We start from the raw sequence: 12,201 nt of genomic DNA, 5'->3' as shown, positions 1-12,201 counted from the left end.
TTCTGATTGATTTTTTTTTTTCAAATGAATATTTTATTTTTGTTTCAAGCAAATTTTTTTTTGGAATTGTTTTCAACATTCTCAGTTGAAACATACGAATTTTATTGTTTCTTTCAAATGCATTTTCAACAGTAAAACATAAATTTTTTTTTTGATTTATGCTCAAGAAAATATGACTTTTTAAGCATCTTGTAAAATTTTTATTTCATTTCATTTCGGTTCATTTTCAAATAATTCTTGTAAAATTTTCATTTAAATACAGTTTTATGATTTTTATTACTGAATAAATCTCACAAATTAAAAACTCAGTTAAATATACTTTTCAAAATGCTAAGCGATTTGCAACCTTCTACAAATTTGTTTCTTGTCTTATTTTGCACATTTTTATGAGTAAATGACACATAAAACACATCTTTTGACTAGTTTTATGAACTGTTTTAAAAAGGTTTTCAATAATTGATGAAGGATTTTAAAACAAAAAACTTAAAATAAAGATATCTCAGGAATTTCCCGATGAAACATTTCGCTCTTAGAAGCATTGCAAAGCTGAGAAAATTTCCTATAACACACATTTGAAAGTAGCGATGACTATTTTTTCCTGATAAGGTTGTTCTAGAAAACACGCCGTGTAAAGCATGTGTTTTTTAAAGTCTATAAATTTGTCGAAAAAAAAAGTTCCTTCTCAAGATACAGATTATCAAATATCCTTATAAAACTTTTGTTTGAACAGCCCCAAAGTTTGTTTGGAAGTTTGGATCGAGAAACTTATTATTAAAAATTGTTGCTTAGGACATAACAATACCAATTCACAAAGTTTCATCCAATTCGAAAAATACAAATTATAAGATCGAGTAAAAATTGAAAAAAGCTAGTGAACTGAACATTTCTTAAACTTCCATAGGATAATGTAGGTGCCTGGTACTTGACAATATCTTTCTTGAATAACCAAGTACTTGGCGGTCACATCAAACTGTTGATTCTATTCTTGGTCAACCTGAACAGTATTTTCATTTCTTCTTTATGTTGCATTGAGAATAGTAACTGCATTTCTAGTTTATAAAAAGAAGATTAGTTAAGAAGCAGTCCGTTTTGTCATTCGAGTTTTACAGGAAAAGTAAGGAGTTCCTCAATGCTATTGCAAAAAAAAAAATGTTGAAAATTGAAAATTCATTGACAATTAATCTGTTCTTTCCCAAGCAAGAAATTGTTGAAAAAAGTTGTCCCAATTTACCACATGTGTCACGAAATGCCTTGAGTATGCTCATACAGAGCCCAAACCTAATCCATCACCAGCTGATTCCACTTCAAAATATTGGAAATAATAACAAAGCATGCCACAAATTTGCAGATAGCTAAATATATGCACCAATCGAGCACCATCTGCTGCTACTCATTTTGCCGGCATTTCTCCACGGCCATCAGGCCAACGCCAATTCCAGGTCATCACCAGATATTGCCACTTCCCGCACCATGCCAGAGGTAGCATAGTACGACTGAAGCTGCGTGGAATCGCACATGCGAAACATCAATAATAGTCATTTCCAGGAGGCGGCCCACTTCCTGGCCGCCGTGTGACCCCCCGAACAAGCTCAGTCTTGTGTGATGCGATGTGCGACATTTTCCCACTTTAATTAAAACATGACCGTAGTCTACCATCAGGCTCAAACGCTGCTCGAATTCCCGTTTCTCGACCAGGGACGACCAAGTGCTCCGTTTGATGAATGTTGTACATTTGTGGCAGGAATTTGTCTCAGCCAGTGGTGGTCGCCTTCTCGGAAGATCTGGACCGACCTGATGGAAGGAAGTGCCGGCTTTGAGTATGTCACTGAATGACATTGTGGTATATTTTGTGTGAGAAACACGTGCCAGAATAGTTTATTATGCATTGGAATATGCCCACATGTTGCTTTCTAAATGCCAGAAATGCATTTATTTACAAAGTTCTAAGAAATGTTTTTTATTGCGTAACTGTAAAGCTGGAATCTTTCATCTCACGAGAGCAATAATTACGTTGTCATCTCAATCAATTTCCCTAAGCTGTAATGTTCCCCTTAAGGATATTCTACGACGCAAAAAAAGGGAACCCATTAAAAACGACTTAGCATTACTGTGTGCAGCCTCATTGTTCAAACAATTCACCACTTTCATGATTGTCACGTGAGTGTTTGCCATGTTCATTAACAACGAAACGAGCCATATCTTTTTCATGTGCACGTGAAAAATTTAAATGTGACTACGTGTAAAAGCGTGTATGTGTGACGCGGGGCTTACGCGGAAAGACAATGAATCATGACACAGGCAGTTTGCTGCAGCATCAATCACACACATACTTCACCCCACCACCCCCTCGCGAAACGTTAAATAGATAAAATTCGTGTGATATTGTCTATCACGAAGCGCGCACACCACACCCGCGTCTTCCGGGAGCAAGGACGACGACCCGTCGACATGAAAGGTGGAAAAGGCTTTTCCGTGCCATGAAAGATGCTTCATTTAGGCGAAATGAAATTTGAGAATTTCTTGGAGAAAAAAATGTGTATTAAAGATGATGTTATATTCAAACTTCACAATAAGCTTTCATGCCAATAATTACATCATATCTGCAATTAATCGTAAATGTTTGTGCAGATTGTGTTTCCTATTAATCATATTTAAAACAAATATACAATCCTCGTTGATCGCTGCACCGTACTGTGTAAACGTCAGAGCTAATAGAATACTGTTGATTCAAAGCATATCGACAAACACTTCAAACGTACCGGGTCTAATTAATCTGTTCGCTGTAATACACAGTAAAAAAAACATGGTAAAATTTTATCTAAAAAGGGGTACATCTTTTATGTCAGAAAAAAGCTTTAATTTTACCACTAATAATGTGTAAATTTACATCTGGCAGACGCTAAGAAAAAATATCTGTAATCCCAAAAAAATATCAAACCGGCGATAGTTATATCTAGCTTACTAAGTCCGCGCCCCAACCCGCACGGCCATCTCGCCGCTGTGAAATCTGGACGATCAAAACCAATGTACCTCTACGTATCTCGTATATCGTATATGTACCCTATATGCAGTAAATAAAGTATACAATGTACGGAACACATAGAGCTACATTGGCTTTGTTCATTCTATTTGCACAGCGGCGAGATGGCCGTGCGGGTTGGGGCGCGGACTTAGTAAGCTAAATATAACTATCGCCGGTTTGATATTTTTATGGGATTACAGATATTTTTTCATAGCGTCTGCCAGATGTAAATTTACACATTATTAGAGGTAAAATTTAAGTTTTTTTCTGACATAAAAGATGTACTCCTTTTTAGATGAAATTTTACCATGATTTTTTTTACTGTGTATGCAACAGTGAGCGAGCCCCCCCGGGCGTAGCACTCACGTTTATTTATTGGAGTTTTGAAATGTTGCGCTATAAACACCAACCCATCAAAGCGAAAACATTTACTTGCAGGATTACAACCGCTATCGCGCAAATAGTGCATACCTTCAGGCGCTGCAGATTGCGCCTGGCGGTATGCAATTGCGTTATCAAATTGAATTGTTTTTTTTTTTTGTCAATTTGCCGATTCATTGATGTGGCAAAATTAATGGTGTAACAGAGTGATATGACGTTTTTTTATACATGATTTTGATTTGTTAATTTTTTTTTTTCATTTTGAATCTACAATACAAGAAAAATATATGCTATTAAATTTTAAAAATAAATATGCTGACTTGTAGTAAAGTCATTAAAAAAAGTAACCTGATAACTTAAAAAGCACTTGAAGCTTAAAATTTCCATATTAAAGAACACATTCGAAAAAAACCAATGTATGAAACTTCTTACTTTTCCTGTCATTCTTGAACGCCGAAACAGCCTTCTTTTCTCTAATAGAAACACTTTTCAAAACAAATGCTGAAAAGTAATACTTTTCAACATTGTTTTGACTTGAACGGTGGATTGACTCAATACATTGACATTTGACTAACAATTCCATCCAAAGGGTGGTTTTCGGATTCAGAAAAAAAATTGTATGGATCTCATTGCAAAACTAGATTTTTTTCAGTACTGTCATATTTATCCAACTCGGTGAACCTCGTTGGATAAATGTTCGACTCGTTCTGAAAAAATCTTTTTGCAACTTGTTGCATAAACTACTATTTTGCAATTCCGTCGTGAAATCACTTACATTTCTGTCATTCTCGAACAACGAAAAAGCTTACTTTTCTGTACCAAAAACAAGAGAATCGAACACAGTAGACTCTCTCGTTGTCGACATTGAAAAGAGCGTCAAGAGAGGGAGGTATCAAATTATAGAACGAAAAATCAAAGCATGCTACTTGAAGGAACTGAAAAATTTATTGACAGAAGGAGCAATATTGATATCGAGAAGATCGACAGCCAGAGAGGCGACTGTAGTAATACTTTTCAAAATAAATGCGAAAAGTTGAACTTCTCAGCACTTTTTTTTTAAAAAGTAGTACTTTTCTACTTTTTTTTGTTTAAACGGTTAATTGACAAAATACACAAACATTGGACTTATAATTCTATTCAAAGGGTGTTTTTCGAAATCGCAAAAATGTTGTATGGAACTCGTTGCAAAACTTGATTTTTTTCAGTACACGTCGTATTTACCCAGCTCGGTGAACCTAGTTGGGTAAATATACCACTCGTGCTGAAAAAATCTTCTTTTTTCAAATTGTTGCATAAACTGCTATTTTAAACTTTAATGGAGTTAGGAAAAACTGTAATATAATTTTGGAGCATTATAACTTCTCGGAGGAAAAGCACTACCAAACTTCTTGAAGGGCTTTAATTTGTTCTTTCTTGAGCTCGATTTGTAGTAAATGTGCCAAAAATCTATAAAGCAAAAACAATAATTAATTGTAGGTATGCGGGCCACACCGCTGAAATAAAGTAACGTAACAACAATAACATCCCCAAATAGGTCGTGTTACAATACCTGATCATTTTTCCACATGTATCCTGCCTTTTCACTAGTCTAATATGCAATGTATTGGTCAAAAAATAGTTGCAAATTAAACGAGATATAAATGGCAAAAACATGACAATAAGATGGACAATATCACCCACTGAGAATTTTGGCTCGAGCCTCGACTCGATTCAGGCTCGATCTCGAGCCAGATCGACTCGAGGCTCGAGCCAAAAATCTCAGTGGGCAGTTTGCGCCAAACTGGCCAAAGTGGCAAACTCGGAAACATATTGAAGGCTATTTGATTGTTGTTTGTTTATTATGTTCTATTCATTTGAAAACTTGTATCGAAGTCTTTCGGTTGTTGTATCTATCGACTGCCAATTCTAAACATTTCATGTGTATATTTTTTGAAAAAAAAAAACATTAGCTTCAGATATCCACAACCTTAGAACTTTTTTTAAGGATGTTTCTTAGTGAATGCATTTTTCCGACAAAATCATTCATCTAATTTGCCAATGTTCACTATTTCAACAATTCATTTCGCAAAACTTTAGATAACAAACTGCCTTGACAACTGCTAACCAAGCTATATTCTTGACTTCAGCCGAAAACATCTTTTAGGAACTGTCATTCAGGGTTGCCAGGTTGCCAGATAAATCTGGGAATGCCAGATTTTTCAAGTGTCAGCCAGAATAAAGATTCACCTTTCTCTGTGCCAGATTTTGACAGATTTTGCCAGATTTTTCCCTTTATGCTCTTTTTGAACAACTTTTTGATTAAAATGAACGAAATTTATTGAAAATCAAAATAATAAGAACGTGTTTTTCTTAACGAAAATGAAAATTCAACATTTTTGAGGCCATAAAATCAGTTAAACCATCTGAATTCTACAAAACATTAGAAATGTTTTTTTCCTCCTCTCCTTCACTTTTTAGAATTGTTAGATTTTCGTCTGCCAGATTTTTCCAGATTTTTAATCGATACGATACAGATTTTGCAGATGTTGACCTGGTAACAATGAATGCAACCTTTTGGATTGTTGAAAATTCTTTTATTTTATTTGTAGTTTCACCACAATTTGTTTGAAAAACTTGCAATTACTCATAAAAGGATGTAAATTACCAGTGTTTTGAGATGCATCTCCGAATGTATAAGCAACACATTTTTTATAGTACAGCTTTTTGTAATGGTGGGCGGAATGGAAAATGTTCCAGGTAGAAAGTGTCTCCAATTACAGTTTTATATTAGATTTAAAAACTTTTACTCGTGGAAAAGCTAAGAAAATAAATTTCCGTTTCCCAAGATTATTATTCAAATTTTACAGGAATTTCTAGAATTCAGGAGAAGGTATAAATTTTCTTAACTTTTCGAGTCAGATTCTCGCAATTGAGAACGCCAAGGCAATGCTGTAGAGCGAACATTTCATTTGCAAAATGTGACTTTAGTCAAATAAACCCAAAAAAATGGATTTCGAAAGTACATTTAAATACTTTAAAATTCAATTCCTGGGAATAAGTTAGTAAGTTTAGCTGTTGAATAGTATTCAGATAAGCAAACAATTTTTTTCTTCATATTACCAATTCCTCCCACCCATGCCAAGAGGCTTAAAAGAGTTCAAAAAAGTTTTACCATCATGAAGCGTGGAGTCATTTCATAGGGAACCCTACTGTTGAGAATCCTTGATACAAGAAAAATTCAAAGAAAAAATTTGGGTCACCTTCGAAATAGTTTGACGATTCTTCATAACACAAACCATTTTTTTCAACAGAATTATAATTGTGTGTAGAAGAATCCTTTTCCAACATATTTAAAATTATTTGGAAATATTGCAATGTTTGAACGGCTCTACGGTTTTTGGCTGCTACAAAATCCTCATGAGCTTATAGTTCGTGTTCCAGACAGCAATTTTGCCCAAGAGTCCGAAGAGATTCGTCCACACTGAAGAATGTTACTTTTTTTTTAAATTTATATTAATTCTGATTTTCTTTTCCATGTACATTCAGTAAAAAATAATATTGAGTATCCAATCACAATCTGTGACTTTTCACCTCAGTTTTAAATAATAGCAACTTTCATGTATTCCAGAAATATTGTAGCATTCCTTATACAGTGATTTCAAATGTACTGCCCATAATTGAAAATTCGGCTATTATGCCAAATCAAGTATTCCGAGAAAAACGCGTTTTAGTGTTTGTCACAAAATCTCCGTCAATGCAATTTCCCATAAGAGTGGCATATTAGCCGTTTGGTTTTTTGCATCGGCAGCCAAGTCTAAACAATATTTCAGTGAAATTCAAGTTCCAGGAGATGCGTTGGAACATCGCGCCTGGTGCTAATATCTCGTTTTTGCCAAAAGTGGATATTAGCCGTTTTTTCAATGGTGGGCAGTGTAGGAGGTCCTACAATTACAAAAGGGAAAACTGAAGAATGTTACTGAATTTTTTATATAGCCCCTCAAAAATCCATTTTTTTCCAAACTCATCTGGCAGCACTTGAACACCCAAGTAACATTTTTTTCCAGGAGTTCTACAAGAGCTCTTCAAGATAGCTACAGCATAGCAGTTTGGACCGCGGTAGGGTAAAATTCTCTTCAAAACTTCTTCAGGAGTTTGGAAGATTACTTGAAGAGAATTTTATTTTATCGCGGTCCAAACTGCTATGCTGTAGCTATCTTGAAGAGCTCTTGTAGAACTCCTGGGAAAAAATGTTACTTGGGCAGGTAGATGAAAAGATAGCACCACATAGGTAATCAAGGAATTTGGTAATGTAGTCAGAAGCAAAACAAAAGTTGTAGTTTTTGGAGGGTGATTTTATAAATCAATGAGTTGCATATAAAACCAGTGTTTTGAGAATTATCTTTTTTTCAAATGATTTTTAAGTACGAAGGGGAAATTCTCTTATGTTTGGCAGGTTAAGTACTCGCTCCTAACTCCATCCAATTTGCCGAATTTCACTTTTTAAATAACTAATGTTGCACAGCTTTTGATAGAAACTTGCTTGCTCACGTCTTATTGAGCTATTTATCACTCGATTTTAGTTGACAACGCTTTTAATTAGCTGTAATCGAATGTCAAAGTTCTGATTTGACAACATTAGAGGCTTTTCCCCTATACATCGGAAAAGTTTTCAAAAATGACTTAAGCAACAGTTTTTTTCTTTGTCGTTTTTTACAAAGAAAAATAATTTTATAAATGCTTTAGATTGATCATCTACGTAGATGAGCAATCTTAAGCATATTTAAAATTTGTTTTTTAATTCAAAAAATGACAAACAAGTGTTGGAGGTCAAGGTCACTATGAAGTGAAAATATTATAAAATGGAAACATTGACAATATTCCTGTAACCTTAATGTCAATTCTGAACTTTGCTCTGAATATTGATCAATTAAAGCTCATGAGTTTTTTTTTCTTGTTGCAATATCATTAAATATGGAAAAAAAAGTTTGTTGAATCACCTCTTGTAGCAAAAACTTGAAATTGCAATCATTACTATGAAGGCCCTCATAATTCCCATTCAAACCGATTTAAACCGCTCTCCTCACACCAAAACCACTAAGCCTTTCGAAATCACCCACGTGTGGGTGTGTACATGGTGTATACACAATAGCTCTGTAAGCTTTCGCTGGGGTTTTTTTTTTTCGCGGTGAATCCCAAACATGCATAAATCCCGCACGAACACAAACTGCCAACGCCAGTCCTCCCAACCCCCAGTTCCAGTTCGGAAATCGATGCAGAGTTGGGGTGGGGGTTGAACATGTTTATCAGTATTTATAACTCTTGTGTTGAGCGAAACTTTACCGCTTAATTTGAAAAAAGCTGCTCCTGGCTGCGTTGTTTCCGGAATCCGTGTGTTTGTGTGGCCTTTCAGCGCTTTTGTTCGGCGGTGGCCTTTTGTGTTGATTTCCGGACCGGAGGATGATGTTGGTATTCCGTGTTTATTTCTTCGGAACAAAAGTTTTGCCGTTCAACAGCTCCAGCAAAATCCCATGACTGGACACTTTGTGGCGCAAAAACTCTTCCAAGAACTTGGTCACGTTTCGGCAAACTCTTCAAGGACGTTGAGTTCTTCTTTGGTTGCACACAACACACACACGCGCACTTTCGGCTTTCGCCACACAATCAATTTTCATCACACTTTTTAGCACACTTGGCGAGTTGCCGAATCACGGCTAAATTAATTTTGCGAGATGTCAACTCCCTCTTCGATGCGCAGCCGAGCTTTTGTTTTTGTTTGCTGCAGCCTTTGCGGGTCTTGTAATCCTCGTTTACTGTAGCTTAACCTCGTTGCACACAAAGCCCTTACACACTGCTGAAGTTCACCGTACGATGCCTGTATCAACACAGAACAACCGATGCACCATTAAGCCCTATCGACTGTATCGTACGCTAGAACTATCGTATCGTACACCATCACGACGACCATCACTCTTGCACGGGCTCACTCAGTCGTCAACAAGCCGATTTCCACCACACTGCTGTCACGGGGGCTCAGGGCCCAACCCTAACCTCCGTCACAGGCCCTGCGATTGGCCATCATCGTGCAAGTGGAGCAGCATCCATCCACCACCATGTCAACCCTTCAACCTGACCGGGACCAGAAACACCGACGTCATCGATTTAATAACCATTCTTCTTGGCCGCGACGACGACGACGACGACGACCTTCCTCTCCGGACTCTTCACAGCATCCTCATCCTCTCAGGATGGGCGCGCTTCGTACGAGGGAACAAAAAAAGAACAATAAAAACACTCCCACCGCGAATCACTCGTTCGATCACAACTTCCCAGATCAAGATCCTCGACCGCGGTCACTCTCGTCCCGGATCGATCCCGCCGCAAAAACAATCCGTAAAATCCGCGCGCGAATACAAAAAAGCACCTCCTCACCTATCGAAACTTCTCCACGGTTCGAGCTCCCGAAAAAACCCCCGAAAAAAACCCGCCAACGCATCCGACGGGCATAGATGTCACGCTGAAACTGCCGTGGCCAGGACGAACCCCACCGTACCGGAACCGTCGCCCGACAAAAAGAAACCCGAAGAGAGCTCCCACTCTCTCTCGCATCGCTCCGGAATCTCACCAAACATCAGTTGACGACGGACGGGTAGGGCCTCTACTGTAGAGCCAACCTGCACCGACGACACCTGTCCAACAACACCCAGAGAGGGCGCTGTCAGGGAGCGAAGCTCCCGAAAGTAGGCAACGCACTCTCGCGCGCGTGAGCGCTTTCTCTCTCTCTCTTTTCATAGCTCTCAGAGAGTCTGTGCTGAAAGGGACATGCGCAGTTGGCGCGGGTGAGAGTGAAGGAATTCAGCAGCAGCCGGAACGGCGAGGTCGTAGCTGTCACTCCGTGCACTCTGAGGAAAGGGTTTTGTAATGGATTGTTTGTAAGGATGTGGGGCTGGGAGGTAGGAGAGGGGTGGGGGGGGGGGTAGGGGGTTATTTTTTATCTGCTAGAAAACGTGTGTTTGAGCGACACTAGCGCCGCGTATGAGTTCAAGCGAGAGTTGTAGGTGCGGATGAGTGCTGAGCGGTGAGAGACTGCGGGTGTGAGTGCTCATCAGCTGACGGTGAGTGAATGAGACGGGTATTGGAAGTTGAAGTCGAATTTCAGAAAAAGAAAAAGATTTTATTAATTATTCAAAAAAAAAATCATTAAACAAAACATGTAAAATCGTTGATTTTTTATCCGTGAGATATTTTTAATATTTTAAGCGGCAATCCACAAACGACGATACGTCTTTTGATGGTGAACTGAACTAACATTTAAATTCATTAATTTTGAATTTGGTTTAGTTTTATTGCGGTATGTTGATTTTCAATCAAAGTTGGTTTTTTGTTTTCAAAAAACCCGATTTTGCATGCCTCGGTTTCGCACTGCCCCGGTTTTGATTCGTTCAGCTGCCTCGGTTAAGCACGGTCCAGTGCTTAACTGAAGCACAAAGCTTATGGGTTTTTGGCTATATGGGAGACATTGGCTATAATCGTATGTAAAATCATGCACACATCAAAAAATTATAGTGTTTTGGAATCGGGACGATGTAAGCTACCTAGCAGGCCTGCAAAAAGTTTCCAACCCAGCGTTCACATGAAGCAAACCAAAATGTCAGTTCACTGCTAGCATGTGACTGCAAGCCTACTGTGTCTATTCAACCACTGCCGCCTGACTTTTGCCGGTCGGCTGCTGGAGAATGAGAGACGTGAAAAAATGAGCTACACTCACTCAATTCGTGTCATATGACTGACTCGTAAAATCCTCTTTAAACACTATTTTGACTATTTTCAAACAGTTGAATGGTTGTAGACTGTGCAAAACACTTAAAACAATTATAACTTATATTCAAAATTACATTTCCACGCATAAATACGAACTTTTTGTGTAAAAACTTGTTTCTTTATGTGTGTGCGTGCAACGTCGAATGAGCGTTGGTCGACTACTGACTCGAATTTCAGCTGCTCAATGAGCTAGAGCACTCACGATTGCGCCGGGTTTGTTTATGTCACAGTTTTTCGGTTCAGTGAATGGATCTCAAAAATTCGTGTCAGCGTCGCCGATTTTCGCGTCAGGACCCCTGACATTTTCAGCACTGCTACCTAGTGCACTTATAATTACATGAAAATTTTCACAAAAATACGTATTTTTCCTGTACTTTGAAAATGCCATGTTTCTCGAAAAAATACTCAAAATTATTGTTATTGTAATCGATACATTTCGAATGTAATAACAATTTTTTTGAAAATGCTCAAAATTATCACAATACTCAAAATTTCTGTTTTCCGCAATATGGGTATCAAATGATCGAGATTTTTTCTAACATTTCGAATTTAAAGAAAATCATTTTTTTCAAAAATACTTTGTTTTACAAAACTAAGTATTTTTGAAAAAATACTCAAATTTCGGTTTTTCACGATATAGGTGGGTCATTCCTTCCCAAGTGACCACGCGTCCAACATCGACCTTCACCAAATCTGCTCATATTTGGCATGGGGGTTGTTTTTGCCCCCAAAACAAAGAATCCCAAGTTTGGTAACATTTGGTCCACCCCCGCGCCCGTGGTACCCCCCTCTTTTTCTGTGATTTTTGAAAAACCTCATTTTTGAAATGCATTTTTCTAAGAGATAAGTTTACAAAAAGTCAACTTTTGGGTATGCAAATTTGAAGATTTTTTGACGTAGAATCGAATGGCGTACTCAAAATTTACGTACAGTGTTGCCAGATATGAAAATTTTGCGATTTAAGCTTTAAAATGCATTTTTAACCCTTTGTACGAGCACTT

At 37.7% G+C, this 12,201-nt stretch overlaps 1 long non-coding RNA gene across 2 annotated transcripts in view; it reads right to left on the bottom strand.

Moving 5' to 3' along the window:
* The window catches only part of LOC120421784 (uncharacterized), a 156,910-nt gene extending 146,995 nt beyond the window's left edge, over positions 1-9,915 (bottom strand). Inside the window, exons 1-2 of one of the 2 annotated variants that reach the window (XR_008211746.1) lie at positions 9,205-9,915; positions 8,723-9,093 (exon numbers count right to left, since the gene is read on the bottom strand). This is a non-coding gene — a long non-coding RNA (uncharacterized LOC120421784). Of the gene's footprint in view, positions 1-8,722; positions 9,166-9,204 lie in introns of both variants that reach the window. The other variant, XR_008211745.1, reaches the window with a different exon arrangement.
* Between the last annotated feature and the right edge of the window lie 2,286 nt (positions 9,916-12,201).

This window comes from Culex pipiens, chromosome 1 (genome assembly GCF_016801865.2).
Source record: "Culex pipiens pallens isolate TS chromosome 1, TS_CPP_V2, whole genome shotgun sequence".
NCBI classification, from domain to species: domain Eukaryota; kingdom Metazoa; phylum Arthropoda; class Insecta; order Diptera; family Culicidae; genus Culex; species Culex pipiens.
This window is presented reverse-complemented; position numbering and strand designations above follow the sequence as displayed.